Raw genomic sequence first — 6,414 nt, 5'->3', positions numbered from 1 at the left:
CCACCTGAAGGTGGACTCGTCCCCATCAGAGATGAGCCCACTGAGGGTGGTGTCATCCACAAACTTCAGAAGCTTGACGGACTGGAGGTGGGCTGTTGGAGTTCAGGGAGTAGAGCAGAAGGGAACGGACGCAGCAGGAAGTGGTGCTGATGGAGTCGGAGATGTCCCCCCGGCCTCGTGTGCTGCCTCCTGTCAGACAGGAAGTCAGTGAGCCTCCTGCAGGTGGAGTCAGGCACAACCGGCTGGGAGCGCCGGTGGAAAGGCAGAGGAAGTTGGTGCGTTTGATGATGTGTGTACAAACCAACATCACAGCAGGAGCCAATCTGCTGCTTTCTGTTAGAAACGTCAAAGGACTCAGGCCTGCAGGCGCCTTCACTGACAGGAGAGCAACAGCAGTGAAGAAGATATGAGAAAAAAAGAATAAACTCTTTACCCAGAGGACAATCCCACTGAGCCTGTATGAGAAGTCATTGTTTCACATGATAATGAATGAATTATGTGTCAGAAGTCATGTCAAACAGACTACAGTGCTTCATCAAAACAAATCCCATGAGTATCAAACACATCAGAAAGCTTCGCCTGTATGTAATTAATAATCAATCAGATACTTCCAACTGTGGAGTCACCTCGAGACACTCCATGCTAATAAAGGTAGCTCTCAGTGGGGGAAGCACACTACGAGGTAGAGGTAAGATGAATGGAAATGTTGAAAAAATGGGGGGAAAATGCATGAAACTAAAAACAGAATATGGTGGTTTATTTGTTTTCTTTGAGGCATATTCAGCCTAATGATTTATCTAAGTATGGAGCATCTGCAGAAAACAGCATTATTGCACCATTATTTAATCATTATCCTTGAATTTTTAAAAGGATAAATGAGGTAGTGGTGCCTTCAAGCGTTATTCTTACAGTAACAGCCTGTTTGAATAACTCACTATTACTCCAGTCCAGTAGGTGGCGATAAAGCGCTTAAACTGATACATGAGCATTATTTAAATAAGAGAAGAAGAAGAAGAAGCCCGTTGGCGGGCTAAACAACAAGAAGTTAGTGGAAACAGACTAGAGATTTGTAGATTTGACGCATTCGTCGCATTAAAGAGGGAAATAACGAAACAGAGTACTGGTGCAGTGACAAAGAAGGTAAAAACGAAGACTTTAAGGAGAGGTCGTACACAGAGTGCACTCTGGGACTGATGCTAACGCTATGCTAACAGCAACCCCAATCAACTCACCTGTCTTATTAGCCCATCGCTAGCTTAGCTACAGCGACCTAGCATGATTGTCAATGGACGGTGGGTGTGGACAGCCGGACGTGATCTGCTCACTGCTGGAGGTTTGTGTCGGTGGATGAATGTCCCAAAGCAAGACCACACAAGGTAAGACACCTGTTAATGTCGGATGTTTTGCTTTTTGGCTCCAGGTGTGTTGATGTTTGGGAAAAACTGAACGATGAAGTGTTGCTTTATGGGTGGAGAAAATTCTCCTTAAAGTGCGTTTTGGTCAAAAAAGTTTTATTAAGTAAGATTTTCGTCGCAGGAATTGTGGAGTATTTGTCGGTTAGTGTTCATGTTTGATTCCCTTTGAGAAGGTGTGGATGGAAATCAGCATTTTTATCGGGACTCATCAGATTAAACCATAAACAGTCATTTGAAATGTTTTAAACTGAACTAATCAGAAATGATTGAGCTAAAGTTTGTGAAGTTAGGACTGAGATTTGGTGTATTTATACAAATCCCGTGCGGATCAGAGCGTCACTCTGTGACACTTTGTGATGCTTCAACACGGAAACTGTCAGCAGCATCACTGTGAGCGACAGGTGATCACAGCGAGCGGCGGCTGTTAGCAAGGTGATCATAGAGGATGAGCAGCCCTCATGGTGCTTATTTTTAAGGATCTTACATCAGAGCCGGATGACAATGTTCCAGGTCAGACCCAGCCTACAGGCTCTGACTACAGTCTGCAGCTACAAACTCCAAAAATAACAAATCTTATAGTTGTTTTCATACTCAACCAGTTTACACAAAGTTTGACCAGTTTTTGCCCTGTATCTTGTCTGTCTGCCACAGAGAGAACTCTCTGTCCTCTCTCCTGGGGAAATGATGTTTCAGAGAAAATGGCAGCATGATTACAGCATTTAAATACATATAAGAAAAGATGACATTTTTAATCTAAAATGACTTGTTCCAGCAGATGTGTTGTTCCCTGAGCTGCACAGAAGAGCCTGTAAATAAAAGCTGTGAACTATCATGAGGCCTCAGTGAATGATGTAACTGAGCAGGTTCGGTTCGTTTCCTGCAAAGTGAGAAAAACAACGTGTACAACGGGCTGAACTCCCTTCACATGCAAGAATGAGTGATGCACCGCGGTGCTGAACGTTTGCTGCTAGTTAATCCACAGGACAGTAAAAACTACACAAGCTGCCTATTGTACATGTAGACTGTGTGCCGTATGTCGTATGGAGACAGTGTAGACTGTGAGAAGGTGAAGCAAAGACTGAGGTGTAAAACTTCAACCTTTATTTCTCACTGAACACCCAGAAAGCAGAATACTCTAATTAATACTGAGCAACACTCATCACAGAGGAAGAACAAAGGGCCATATGTTCATGTAAGACTCTGAATACAAAGGCTGTTTGGAAAAGCCTCGTTAATGCTATTGGAAATGTGATTCTCTAAACAGAGGCTTTCCTGGCTGGCGGCTGAACAATGAGTCGTTACTGCGCTGAGAGCCGAATTCTTCATATTACAGCGTGACGACATGGGGTGAAACGAGTCTTTGTAGAAAAGCTGTGTGATAACCAGTTATTACCCACATAGCTCAGCTCTCCACAGTCTGCAGAGCGGAGTCTAATCAGGAGATCATTCAGAAACACCAACTCTTGGGCCACACCTTCTTTAAAACACTGACACATCTCCATTTTCTCAGTTTGACTCAACAATCCTCAGCAGTTTGTTCTTTGGCGAGATCGACTTCTCCTGCTGTCCACAAGGACTTAAGAACAAAGCAGATAATTGCAGAGACGAAAGAAACAATCACGTCTTCAAATGACTTGTTTGTGACATAAATTCTGTATATTTATTTTGTCGTTTGTAGTAATTGAGAACGATGCTGCTCAGTCTGTGTTTGTGCTGCAGGAGAACATGAATAAAACCTGTATTATTATAATGTTGGAGAACTGTTCCAGAAATGTGGACGTCTGGTCGTGTTTGAGACTTTGACTTTTGTGAAATGAAAAATCATTTACAACTATTAAAGGAGAATATTAAAAAGAAGCTGATGAGTTACGGACAGACAGTAAAATCCAGGAGACAAGAAACAAACATGATATTTGGTCGTGGTCGTGCAGGAAAACAGTGTCTGCAAGCAGCTCAGATTTCAAAAGGTGAATATTTATGACTGATGGATTGTTTTTCTGCATAACTATTAAGTCTCTGCAAGTTAACTTTAAGGGCAGTAAGCTGAAATCAGGAGGAAGGATCAGCAGTGCTGTGAAGTGGAAGTGATTGGTGGTTAATGGGGAAAAAAGCAGCTTTATTGGCTGTTAATTGTTAGCTGTCAGTCATTCTCCGCCTCGCCAGGGAGCCGCGGGTCGCGTCTTAATTGTAGGCGTCTGATGTCCGTCTAACCTGGCGTTCACAGACAGAAGCTGAGGCGCTCCAGAGGCTGTTTTTAGAGGCGTGCAGAGCAGAGAATAGAAACTGAATAAAACTGAGATCGCTCAGCGAGCGTCAGGTTTAATGACTGCAGTGTCATTAGGCCACAGTCAGCGCTCTGTCACTCAGTGTAATGACTGCCTCCTGTGTCCTTTCAAAGCCTCCTTATTCATCCCTCAGCAGCTCAGCCCCCGCCAGCCAAACATTCACGCACGCACATACACACACACATGCACACACATGCACACACGCCTGCTTTTTTCATCATCTCTTATTTTGTTTGGTGTTCGTCCTCTGCTTCAAGCTAAATTGAAATTCATGTTTTGCTCAGGAAATCTAGTTTATGGCCTCCAGGTTTTGTTTTGAATACTGATGAGTTCAAACTGGTTCCTGAGAGTGAACGCTGTCTGATGCACACCTGGTCAACAGGTGTGCAGGGGAAGGAAAACAAGGAAGTGCACTTCTAATTTAAATGTAGAGCTGACAGCTTATGAGAGGTTCTGTCATTTCCAAAGTGTCTGAGTGTATTACTATTATAATTTTTAGTATCATTACTTTCTAGCACTGTGTGTATGTTCTGCGGTGACGACTCTGTATTTTGTTGTTTTGCTGTGGCAGTGTCTGCGTGTGGACTCGAAATAGTTCAGTGATGCTTCTGATCATATTAGCTCTAAGCTTATTGCAGATATATCAGCATCAGTGTGTAAGTGTGTGTGAGGCGATTAGTAATCACAGGACAGAATGGACCTGTCTACGTGGGGGCAGCAGGACAAAGTGTCAACACGGCAGTAAAATACATCAGGACCCCCGTTTATGAAGAAACGTGAAATCTGATGCAGTGAAGTTCAAGAGCTCAGCCATTAAAAAGATAACGAGGCTGAGTTTTGATTAACACTAACACAGGCAGCTTAATTAACTGTGTCTCTGTTAATTGTTGAGGTTGTCCTTTCAGTGGCGTTGAACCGCTTCGTCCTCCACCTTTCCAAACATGTTTCAATACAATGCAGCCCAGCAGAAGCAGCGCTAACGAGAAACTCAACCACAAACCGTCATTCAGGGTTAATTAAAGGGACGAGAGCGTCTCACAGCTCATCTGTCCCCGCGTCTCTGCTGCTGTCTGTCCACAGCTTCCTCTGCTCTGCTGGAATGATCTAACAGCTTTTTGTTTAAGTAACCTGAAGAGTTATGTAACATCCCGACTGAACACATCTGCTGTTACTCGTCAGCTGCCTTAATTTGGCTGAAAGACAAACGAGAGCCGGGGACGTAATTATTAGTATTCGCAGCAGAGAATTCAGACATTCATAGCGTTGTCTCCGAGCTCTTCACCTCCTGCTTTCTCCCTCACTTTCATGATTTCCATGGTGTTCGCTGCAGTTGCTCTGTAATTATGTTGAATTACAGGCGGAGCATTCATAGTGTGGTTGGTGCTATAAATATTAGCTGCTGCTGGTTAAGAGGCCAACATGAAACTTGTCTGATGTTTGGTTTGTGCTCTCCGCTTGACCACAGATCATTTCCAAATGTGGTGTTTTTGCTTGATAAAAGACAAACACATGTTATTAAGACTGTCGGCTCTTCACTGCAGACTGTGAAGGACAACTGAAATCATCCTTCGCTGCTGCCGTTCATCTCCGTATCTCCATCCTCTGACACCTCAGCGCTCACTGATTCTTCACTGGAGGCTGAGACAGACATTGATGTCGTTATCTTAAGAGAACAGATAGAGATGCAGAGGAAAACTCCCAGCATGCCTTTGCTCCAGTGGCTTTGAAACTGTGATGAGAGCAGGTGAAAGCCGACACTGGCAGAGCGACAGAAACACTGCAGTTTCCTCACAGGTCGAAATCTTGGAAAGGAAACATCAGCAGTCTCCTTGTCTTTGTGTCTGAAGGGAGTGTCTCCGCTGCATGGAGACATGGCAGCAGTGTGGACACAAAGAGGACAGTCTGATATGGACTCAGGTTCCAGTTCAGAGACGCAAACTGCAGAAGCTGATATTTGGCACTGAGGGGTGAAGTCGAGGCTTCGTGGTCGCAGCAATCTGTGATTTTAGCAGCAGTGTGTGTGAACGAAGGCTGTTTGCTCAGCTGGGACAGAGATCTGAACAACAAAGTGAAGGAAAAGCAGCTCATTCACCAGGCAGAGCTGCTCTTTGTCATTATGTGGTGATGCTGGACTTCACAGGGAGTCTGATGACGCCTTCAAGAGGCTGATGGGAACGCCATTAGCTTTGCAGTTATTTAGTTATGAACCATAGCATCAAGTCAAAAGTCTGACCTGATGATGATGTGAGAGGTTTGTGAAAGCTTTTACAGTTCATCCTGAGAGGAACATGAATGTCAACCTGATGGTGGCGCTAGAGGAGAAGTCAGCAGGATCTGAGCACCATGAGTGAAATTATAGTCAAAAAGGTGAATTATGAGTTCAGAATATGATTTCTTGAATGCGTCACGTTTTCTACCCTTTACTACCTGAAGTGCATCAATCATTAATCAATCCTGGACCTCCCATAGCTGCATGTGAAGTAACAAAAGAAAACAAGCTTTTTTTGTTTATTTCTTCCAGGTAAGCAGTGTTGTTAAAGAAGTCCTCTTTCAAAGCAAACACACTGAAAAACTGAACTCTAACCGCTTCAGCCACATTCAGAAGAAACTGAAACACAGTGTTTTTGTTGTCAAATCCAGAGAAAGAAAAACATTAAAACACATGAAGACAGAGCTGCTTTTGGGATTTTCACGTTTGATCAGGTGTCTGACAA

Source organism: Chaetodon auriga, chromosome 8 (genome assembly GCF_051107435.1).
Source record: "Chaetodon auriga isolate fChaAug3 chromosome 8, fChaAug3.hap1, whole genome shotgun sequence".
NCBI lineage: Eukaryota > Metazoa > Chordata > Actinopteri > Chaetodontiformes > Chaetodontidae > Chaetodon > Chaetodon auriga.
This window is presented reverse-complemented; position numbering follows the sequence as displayed.